Source organism: Zootoca vivipara, chromosome 1 (assembly GCF_965207765.1).
Source record: "Zootoca vivipara chromosome 1, rZooViv2.hap1.1, whole genome shotgun sequence".
Classification (NCBI taxonomy): domain Eukaryota; kingdom Metazoa; phylum Chordata; class Lepidosauria; order Squamata; family Lacertidae; genus Zootoca; species Zootoca vivipara.
The window spans coordinates 57,190,931-57,202,483 of record NC_142582.1 but is presented as its reverse complement, the minus strand read 5'-3'; positions in this window follow the sequence as shown (position 1 = coordinate 57,202,483).

Sequence of the window (11,553 nt, the reverse complement as noted above, 5' to 3'; positions counted from 1 at the left end):
CTGTGTGAAATTAGCACTTGCTTAAATGTAATGAATTAATACAGTATGGAGACATACAAGCAACTTGAAAACTAATTTTGTAAAATTGTTTAGCTATAGTTATGTAACAAGGACGTTGCAAACAATCTGAAAACTGAACTTGGTAAAAGAAGGATGTCATAAAGGAGGTACGAGCTTTTCCAGATGAAGATGTTACACTGAAGTAGGAACTACATTTCCACAATCTCCTTAACATGTATTTGCAGGATCTGTGCATAGCATGATACTTTATACTTTGAGGACTTTCTGTGGAGTACTGTGGAAGCAATATGGCTCAGGGAGAAAGATGTGGCTAAATGTAATGTGATCATTTTACTCTGGCCATTTTTCTCAGAGCTATCCTTTCTTAAGAATTCTCTGAGTAGCATGATTTGTTGTTGTTTTTTCCAGCTGTTTCACAGAGGCATTCCACTATATATTGCCTGTAGTAAAACTGATCAAAACTTAAAATTGGTCTTCACCCTCCTCCATTTTTGAGGGTCCAGTGTATTCCAGCTCAATCTCCCTTTAACTTGCATGGGAAGGGGCAGAAAGTAATCGTGCCCCCCAAAAAAGATTAATGTGGAGACTCTCTCCCCGCCACCCACCCACACCAATGACCCTGTTACCCCAAATGTCCTTCCCATCAGCTGTTTTTGCCTTTTTGCTTAGTGAGGATCTGATTTCGGTTTGGTTAAAGGGCTTTCAAATTGAGGTTAAAAATAATATGCAGAATCAAAGTAACTCCCACTGGAAAAAGTAATAATAGCAGGTGCTATGTTCACTTCAATATCCGTAGTTGTTGTTGTTTAGTCATTTAGTCGTGTCCAACTCTTTGTGAACCCATGGACCAGAGCACACCAGGCACTCCTGTCTTCCACTGCCTCCTGCAGTTTGGTCAGACTCATGTTGTTGGCTTCGAGAACACTGTCCAACCATCTCGTCCTCTTTCCCAACATCAGGGTCTTTTCCAGGGAGTCTTCTCTTCTCATGAGGTGGCCAAAGTATTGGAGCCTCAGCTTCAGGATCTGTCCTTCCAGTGAGCACTCAGGGCTGATTTCCTTCAGAATGGATAGGTTTGATCTTCTTGCAGTCCATGGGACTCTCAAGAGTCTCCTCCAGCACCATATCTGCAGTGCAAGAACACAATGAGGAAGAAAATTTGGCAGATCACTTGTGGGTCCAGGGCGTGGTCGCAACACCGCTCACGAATGAGTGTGAGTGGGCTTGTAAAAATAATTTGAGAAATCTCAGAATAAAGGGGTGGAAGAGGCAGTATTAGAACAGGCTGTGGCATGAGAAGACATCTGAAGGCAGCCCTGTATGTATCAGGAAGTTTTTTATGTTGACATTTTACTATGTTTTTATATGTGCTGTAAGCAGCCCAGAGTGGCTGGGGAAACCCTGCCAAATGGGCAGGGTATAATAATAATAAAATTGTTGTTGTTGTTGTTGTTGTTGTTGTTGTTGTTGTTGTTGTTATGTGCCATGTCAATCACAAGTAAGCAAAGAGTATCAATACCAGAAAAATTAAACAGGAGAAGGCTGTTACCTTCTTTGTCCTGCTTGCAAGTGACCAGAGGTAAAGAATGGTCAGTTGGATAGACCTTGATTGGATCGAGCTCAGCATCAAGTATCTACTATAATAATACAGAGAAGCACCTCTTTGGGTGAAGTGGAAGAGAGAAACTCAGCACAAACTGGTCCAGGATCATGGGCATAGCCAGAGGGGTGCAGGGGGGCACTGCCCACCACAAAGTAAATAAATAAAAATACTTAACTAATCACATCACAGATAACTCAGTTCTGCCCCCCAACATAAAGCCTGCCCCTCCACCAAATTAAATCCTGGCTATCTTGACCCAGGTGGTGCTGTGGGCTAAACCACTGAGCCTAGGGCTTGCTGATCAGAAGGTCGGCGGTTCGAATCCCTGTGACAGGGTGAGCTCCCGTTGCTTGGTCCCAGCTCCTGCCAACCTAGCAGTTCGAAAGCACATCAAAATGCAAGTAGATAAATAGGAACCACTACAGCGGGAAGGTAAACGGCGTTTCCATGTGCTGCTCTGGTTTGCCAGAAGGAGCTTTGTCATGCTGGCCACATGACCTGGAAGCTATATGCTGGCTCCCTCGGCCAATAATGCGAGATGAGCATGCAACCCCAGAGTCGGTCACAACTGGACCTAATGGTCAGGGGTCCATGTCCAGGATCAAGGGAACCTGGAGCTGTCTGAAATCCTAAGGCTTTCTTTTGCCCCTTTTACTTTTGTTCAGAATGGCTGGATGATCACCATAAAAGCTAAGCCAAAAAAAAACTATAGTCAGAATTGTGTGTGTACCTGAAGCCTTCAAAATTAGTTCAATGGTAAATGAATTCCGTACAAAAGTTATTGAGGAAATCTCCAGTGAATATACTAATATTGCAGACTGTTGTAAAATATTCAAATCCCCACAAGCAATGCAGGCTGAGCAGTTATATAGATCAATGCTTGTATGGATTTCTGAGACTCCTTAAGTTTTTTATAGTGGATGAATTGGCAAGAATTCCAGATGTTTTCATATCACTTTCCCTCATTCAGCTTTAATTGCTCTGTTTGTATTTACAGAAGGGCTTTTACATTCAAGGTTATTAAAACATTTGAGCAGGCTGGAAAATACTTTCCAATTCATCTCCTTTTGGTCATTTCCATCATCCATTCAAGCCTAAGTATTGAGATTTGTAAGCTATATTATCTGTGTGAAAACCTATTTATCAGATGGCTGGTCAGATGTGAACATGTGCATTCAACCTCAAAGATCATAAGCAGCCATATATATAACTCAAGGTAATTTGGCTTGCTTTTTTCTTTTTTCTTTTACAGATGGTAGAAGATATGCTTCATCTGATAGTGAAGAACAGTATTACAAGCTTGACTTGGATGATTTGAATGCAGTTATGAAAAGTATTTATTTGTAATTACATTCATCAATGGCCTTTGTGCATCTTTTTATAAATCCTCTTTGCAAACCCTAACTTTTTGTTATTCGTTTTTTAAAAGAAATGGTACATAATTTATGTAGGAGGTATAACAGTTCAACTACTTCAGTATAAAATAAACTAGAGAACTCTAAATATGGAGTTAACTTTAGGGACACAAGGAACAAAAGAAGCTGCCTTAGACTGAGTTGGTCTATTCAGCTCAATACTGTCTATACTTAGCGGCAGTGCCTCTCCAGGGTTTCAGAAAGGGCTCCAGACATACCTGGATATGCCAGGGATTTAAACTGGTACCTTCTGCATGTGCTCCATCTTCTCAGCTTTATGTTATATACAGAGGGAAGAACTCATTTCCAAGCCCTTTCACATGAAATGAATGGGTAACATGTTTCAGAGCACAGTGTCTATATAGCCTATTATTGACCTTCATAGTAAACTGCTGTTAAAGATGTCATGTGAAATGTATACCCATACTTCTAAATTCAACAATCATTTCTTATGCAGATTCAATCATTTTAGTACATGAAAGCACTTTATCTTTGAAATCAGCTGCAATACTCACATGCATTGGGTTAAGGCTTGTTGTTGTTGTTGTTGTTTAGTCGTTTAGTCGTGTATCCTTAAAAGAAAAAAAGTGTTCAGTGGGACCCAGGTGGCGCTGTGGTTAAACCACTGAGCCTAGGGCTTGCTGATCAGAAGGTTGGCGGTTCGAATCCCTGTGATGGGGTGAGCTCCCGTTGCTTGGTCCCAGCTCCTGCCAACCTAGCAGTTCGAAAGCACGTCAAAATGCAAGTAGATACCGTGTTTCTCATATTATAAGACATGTCTTATATTTATTTTTTCCTCAAAAAAACACACTATGACTTATTTTCAAGGGGTGTCTTATTTTTTCCCTCCTCCTCCTGCCGCGGCCGGCATTGCTGCTGCGCCTATCACTATGTCTTATTTTCGGGGTATGGCTTATATTCCTTGAATGCTTAAAAATCCTGCTATGGCTTATTTTATGGGTATGTCTTAAAATATGAGAAACAGGGTAAATAGGAACCGCTACAGCGGGAAGGTAAACGGCGTTTCCATGTGCTGCTCTGGTTCTCCAGAAGCGGCTTTGTCATGCTGGCCACATGACCTGGAAGCTATACGCCGGCTCCCTTGGCCAATAATGCGAGATGAGCGTGCAACCCCAGAGTCGGTCACGACTGGACCTAATGGTCAGGGGTCCCTTTACCTTTACCTTGCAAAATAAAAATCATTAGTTATTTTCACTTGCTGCGAATTTTGAATGGATTTTGAATGAAGTCTGCCTGCAAGAATTACACGATTATAGATTTGGAAAGGATCTCATGGGTCATCAAGTCTAGCACTCAGGCAGTAGCAGGGATTTGGCTACTTTCATTCAAAGGCACCCTCTCTACTGATAAGCACTCCAGGAGAACAGCTGTCTGCAAAGGCATTCGTTCCTTCTTTATGTCTAAAGGACTGAACCCATCCTGAGTCAGGCCTTCCAGTGTTCTGGGGAAATAAATTAAGAGTGCATACTCGCTTATCTAGCATACAGTCTCTGTAAAGACCTTTGTAAGGAGGTTGGGAGAGTAAATCAGAAGGAGCATGGGTTATTCTAAACTGAAAACCTATCTAAACAAGAGGGTCTTTATCAAACTATGAAAGGCTGTGAGGGTTGGAAGTTTCAAAATCTGGATGCCAAGTCACATTTATAAAAATTCACCCCTCTTCCCATTCGCTTTCTCTCCCCTCTTCTCTCCCTCTTTTCCCATTTTACCCCATGGAGGCTGGCATTTGAATTTCAATTTGCACAGGTAGTCTTTATTGTAAAATAAATGAATTAAAGTAGCTCGTATCAATAAACTCTAATGTCACAAGAGCAATCCCCTCTCCTGCCCCAGTATATAGGAAAAGTAGGGAAATGTGAATGTTCAGATTGGGATTTTGAGGCATATGCAGGGAAATGCCAGGGAGCCAGTGCAATTTTGAAGTGAGAATGGTGAAAATTCACAATGAGAAATATAACATTTTGAATATGTCTCCTTTTTTAATAGGTTACAAACATTCAGCACCATTGAAATTCCTGAACATCAGAAGAAAGTGAACATCTCAAAATATGGACATTGACCACATGGACTAATGTTTTATTTTACTTTCCCTTTGGATTCCAAACACTGCAAACAATTTTTAAAGTGTTCCATTAATATATTTATGAATAATCTTTACACTTTGTGAAAAACTCTATTAGATGTGATTATTTTGCCATTCTTTTAATGAGTGTTATTTCAACCTATTCAGCTTACATTTGAAACTTTTGCATGTAATAAGAATTCCTGGTAGTAACAGATCACACAAAAGCAATATATAAGAAAAAGTTCCCACAAGTGTTTGTTGCCAGTTGCCTTATTTCTTCTTTACAGCCTACAGCCCAGCATCCCAAAGCCCACAAAATGTGCAGTGTAGAAAAAGTGGATACATATAATACTACAAGCCAGAGTCTTCCAATGAAGCTGAAAATGGAAGGTTCAGGACATATAAATGGAACCATTTATTTGTACAGCACAGTTAACTATGGAATTTGCTACCATAAGATGTAGTGATTAAGGATGGGGGGGGGGGGAGAAATTCAATTCAGTTTGCATTTGAAGGCCACAACATACCTACTGTTCTGCGGAAAAGATACATGTCATTTTGACCGTGTGACACCTTCCTTCAAATGTTAATGGGTCTCTCCTGCTTCCCCCTTTTGGTAATTTAAACTCCCAGTGGATCCTTTAGTCAGAAGTTTAATGTATACAGGTTTGCAATTTAGAGGTTTAATTGATCACGTTCCATTTTCCATTATTTTTATGCCTTATTTTTATGAACTTATTAGTTTCATTTTCCTCACAAGCACTTCTTAAACTTTACCCAATCTGAAAAGAATGTCATATTTTTAGCTCACAGAGGCTATTTTATATTCCTTGCCATCTTTTTTTTAAAAAGACCATGATTTTAAACTTCTCATATAATAATTATTTCTGAAAGATCATTGAAAACTTTCAAATTACTTGAAACTCACACCCCATCTTCATTTTCTCCTTTCCTATTCAGTGAATTTGCATCCATGGATGACAACCACTTGTTACTGCTTTTATTTTCACACTTCTAATATGCTTACACATAAACTGTAAAGGGAAATGAATGTGTAATTAAGAGCTCATTGATGTGGATGAGACAGGAATCCAAATGCTGTAAAATATGCTTTGGCTAAAGTATTCTACCCATTTTACAAGGCCTCTAGATTTTTACATAAAAGATGGGGATGCCTTTCTCCTATAAATGATAGTGTGATCTTCTAATCACTATAAATGCCATTCCTTAGCAAAGGTGTTTAATCCCACATTACTATTATCAGCATTTTTATAAAGCTGCTTGTCAAATAATCCAAAGTACATCTATTTGGCTTGTTTTGGCTTCACTAGGAGTAAGCTGAGCATTTGTTTATCATGGAGGACTAGGAGTCATTAATTTTCATTATGATAATTGCAGAGAGGGTTCAATATGCCATTCTGATATATTGTTTGACAGATTTAGCAAACCCAAGTACACACCCACTAATAGCAACATTAGTTGCCCTAAATGTTAGCTGTAGAAGGTATTATGACTCAGACAATATACAGTCAACATTCAACTCTTGACATACATATGCAATATTTATGTGACCCACATCACTGTAGTACTGAACAACCCAGAGCCATTAATAAATGTCACTTAAGTTCTGTGGAGGAGGAAAGGTATTTTTCCATTTTATAGATGTGAATGTGACACATACACTGTGACTAATAAATAGATGACGTGTTTCTTAAAGCAAAAACTGCATGTGTTCTGAAGCACAGCAATATTTTTCATGTTACAGGTATCTGAAGAAGTGTGCATGCACACGAAAGCTCATATCAACGACAAACTTAGTTGGTCTCTAAGGTGCTGCTGGAAGGATTTTAAAGATTTTTCATGGTATGGCTTTTTAACTTTTAGAAAATAAGGGAGAAAGTCAAATTCCATTGTTCATTCTCTTCCATCATGTGAACCTGACCAGATAGGATGTCTGAGCTCGATCACTCCAAGCTCAGATCATGTGTTCAGAAACTTGTTACCATATTTTGTAACCCAAGATTTCTACTTGTGTTTTCTGGCTGCTGTATGGGAAATCACATGAGTTTGTAAGCAAGCCAATTTTAATTTGCCAAACTGTGTGGTGCATTCTATGCTAATGGAGTAGAAAGGGGAAGCACTGTAAGCTACTTAAAACAAGACATTTAAAAGGTCTAACAGCCCAAAAGGTCTAACAGCCCAAAGGTCTAACAACCCTTCATGGATCAATGCCTTGTCGTGGCGAAGGGGCTTGAATAACTCAGAGAAGCTATGAGCTATGCCATGCAGGGCCACCCAAGATGGACAGGTCATAGTGGAGAGTTTTGACTAAACGTGATCCACCTGGAGAAGGAACTGGCAAGCCACTCCAGTATCCCTGCCAAGAAAACTCCATGGACAAAGACAACAGGCATATAAAAGTTATGACGCTGGAAGATGAGCCCCTCAGGTCGGAAGGCGTCCAACATGCTACTGAGGAAGAGCGGAGGACAAGTACAAGTAGATTCAGAGCTGATGAAGCGGCTGGGCCAAAGCCGAAAGGACGCTCAGTTGCGGATATGCCTGGAAGCGAAAGGAAAGTCCGATGCTGTAAAGAAAAATATTGCATAGGAACCTGGAATGTAAGAACCATGAGTGGAGGTAAGCTGGATGTGGTCAAAACAAGACAGGAGTGCCTGGCGTGCTATGGTCCATGGGGTCACGAAGAGTCGGACACGACTAAACGACTAAACAACAACAACAGCCCATATTCCCACACTTTACTTTGCTGCATGTTTCATGTTTTAAAACAGGATCTCTAAACTAAGGCCCGGGGGCCGGATGCGGCCCAATTACCTTCTAAATCTGGCCCGCGGATGGTCCGGAAATCAGCATGTTTTTACATGAGTAGAATGTGTCATTTTATTTAAAATGCATCTCTGGGTTATTTGTGGGGCATGTCTGGTGTTTTTACATGAGTAGAATGTGGTCCTTTTATTTAAAATGCATCTCTGGGTTATTTGTGGAGCATAGGAATTTGTTCATCCCCCCCAAAAAAAATATAGTCCGGCCCCCCACAAGGTCTGAGGGACAGTGGACCGGCCCCCTGCTGAAAAAGTTTGCTGACCCCTGTTTTAAAACCTCTGTTGCGACTCTCTCTTACCAGAGTATTCTGCCCCATGTTTGGATCTAGGGATTCAGTGAATTCTTCTTTACTCAACCATAACCAACCATAACCAACAACATGTGGTTCAACGTAAGCAAGTAAATGATGTACATTGGGTCAAAAAAGGTGTACGTTGATAGAAAGCACTCCTCACCACCGCAGTCACTTGAGCTTCCAGTGGCAATAATGGATCACCTGTTCCTTTAGTCAGAGTGCAACCCCATTAAGAACAGGCAGTCTGCCTAATTCCTGGACGTGGGAGCCACCCACCTACAATACCTCCAACTTATTAGGTTTCAGCTTTAGTTAATTGGCTCTCATGCACAAAGGGAGGGAAGAGATTCAATTCAGTTCATATTTAAAGGTGAACCTACCTAATTCACAGTTTCCAAAACAATATAAGAACCTAAGCAGTCACACTTCAAAATTCAGGCTTCTCTGAATTTTGCAATGCTGTTCTCAAGCCAAACAGTTTACAAAAATGCAGGTACTAAGGTAAAGTGTGCATAAAAGTTGTTTTCACATATTAGTGAAAATACCATGCAAAAATTGATTTGCAAAAATGTATATATTAAAGAAAATTACATTTAAAATATATATAAATTAGCAGTGAAATGTTGATGAAGTTTCATGAGGACTTAAAAAAAACACCAGAAAAAAAGATGAAAAACTGAATTTAACACTAGAAAAATAAGAAGCTGAGAAAAACCAAAACCAGCATATTCACCTACCCTATCATCTAGCCCACCACTACATTCAGGCACTAGACCTGCACAACCACACCTGACTCATTTTTAACAGAGAAATAGTGCTGGGCGACCTTAGTACCACAGTGACACTGTACTCCAAATTCCCTGCTCTCAACAGCTTCTTATAGAATCTATATTAGATGTTAACATTTCCAGCCCTTTCATTTCAATTTCTGGAGTTCTGGTCCACTGCAGCCCCTTCCATCTTGGCTTGTCTTTCAATTTCAGCTCCTTCTTTCTCCAAAAGTGCTCAATCTGTAACTTAAGTTTATTTGCCCATTTGATGTATATACAATATTTCAACCCCAACTTGCAACATCATAGCCAATAAGAAGGGCAGCAGAACTCTACTTCAATTTCTCTTTATATATGTTAAGTTATAATATGTTAAGTTTCTCCCTCCCTCTTTTTAGATCTTTTGGTTTCATTTCATCCTTAAGCATCAAATCCCTGGGCTGAATTTTTGACCCTCTATCACAGTATTTCTCAACCTTTTTTGGGCCAAGGCACACTTGTTCCATGAAAAAAATCATGAGGCACACCACCATTAAAAAAGTTAAAAAATTTAACTCTGTGCCTATATTGACTATATATATATATAAAGAGAGAGAGAGAGACCAGTTTAGTTTGTGGGGTAAGTCCTAAATCTCAGTGAATTATGACTGTAAGAAACACTTGCCAATTGCTGTGTTGGTTGCAATCTCCTGTAATAAGGCTTCACAAGCCGCTGATTTCTCTGCCAGCACGTGCTCCTCGCCGAAGAGGCCGCTCACTCCCTCGTAGACGCTGCTGGCTGCCCTCCGGAGGCTGTTCTGCTTGTCGGCCCATGCCCTCGCGCCGATCAAGCCCCGGGCGCCGCCAGCAAGAGGAGCGAGACAAGCAGCAGCAGCAGCACCCGCCGGCTGACTCTCACGTCTGAGGCCATGGTGGTGGCTGTTGAGAGCTGCGCTCGCCCCGCATCGTGACCCGGCCAGCTTCCTTACCGGCGGGCCAGCGTGGTTCATTGGCGGCCACCAGGCACGTGACAATGCAAATCGCCCTTCTCGTCGCCGCACGTCGCGGCACACCAGCCAGCGTCTCGGAACAGCGGTTGAGAAACGCTGCTCTATCAGAACAGGCTCCCATCCCACAAAGCAACCATGTTTGAACTAAAAAACAAAATGTAAACCTATGGTAGGCATTCAGTTGTCAATAACGAGCAGTTCCAATCTCAACAGCTTGCAGAGCAGATTAGCCCCTTAAACCAAGGGTGCATAAACGCCACCCCATGGGTCAAACCTGAAATGCCAGGCATGACATCCCCTTTTGGCACAAAAGGACGTTTTGGGGAAGCCTTATCCACCCACCCTACAACTAATGCAATGTGTGACATCAGAGGCAGTGTTGGTTAAGGTGTGTCTTCAAAGAAACAGTCAGGAGCTTAACCTTGGCTCCAAATTGTTCCTTTCCTGGAGCAAGTCACACTCCACACACCTTGCTCAAGAAGGGGGAAGTGGTTACCAGTCAATGGAAACTGCTTCTCCCTCCCAGCACCGGTCTTGGAAACTGCCCCGTATGGCTCCTTTCCACCTCTAACATAGCCCAAGGAACTACAGTTCACACATTTCACATTTCAGTTCACACAACTACCATTATCAGGATTCTTTGGGGAACATGTACTTTAAACATATGGTGTATACAAAGCCTATGAATGCCAGTCTGGTTCTATGAATATTCATCTGCAACTAATCATCTTCCCCACTCAGTGTCCTGGCATTTGGGATCTCAGAAAATCTCGGTAGTGCTGCAGAAGCTCCTGCTGTCTTCTGACAATCGGTGGCATCTCCTGACCATTCTACCCACTTCAACTGTGTAATTGTCATTTCACTCATGATAACAGGGAACCAGACAACTTTTGGACTTCCTGCAAAAGTATTTGAGCCACATAGGATCCCCTAGACCAGGCACCCCCAAACTTCGGCTCTCCGGATGTTTTGGACTACAATTCCCATCTTCCCCGACCACTGGTCCTGTTAGCTAGGGATCATGGGAGTTGTACGCCAAAACATCTAGAGGGCCGCAGTTTGGGGATGCCTGCCCTAGACAGTCTACATATTCTAGTAATTTATACACTGCAGAATACCATTATCAAAAATATTGGTAATAAAAGTACATGGGAAGTATTTTGTAATTTTTTAAAAAGTTATTACACATTTTTTTTTGCCCCATTCAGTGAGAGATAAGAGATTTTTGTTTAAAATCAGTTTGTTCTGTGGAATGCATATATCACCTGGTGCAAGGGCTTCCTAGCTCTCCAAAACTTTCCCTTAACAATATAGTTTTACCACAGTGATCTTTAGCTTTAAATACATTGAAGACATAGCACGCTTTCTGACTAGTTTTCCTATTAGAGTGTAATATAGACAGATGTGTTTGTAGCTGCTGTAATTACGTTAATTTCATAGGAACATAAGACTGCTGTGTAATCAGCTATTACTAATGTAATTACTTTGACAAAAACGGTTCACAAAGAGACAGTGTGTTAGGGTTGCTCC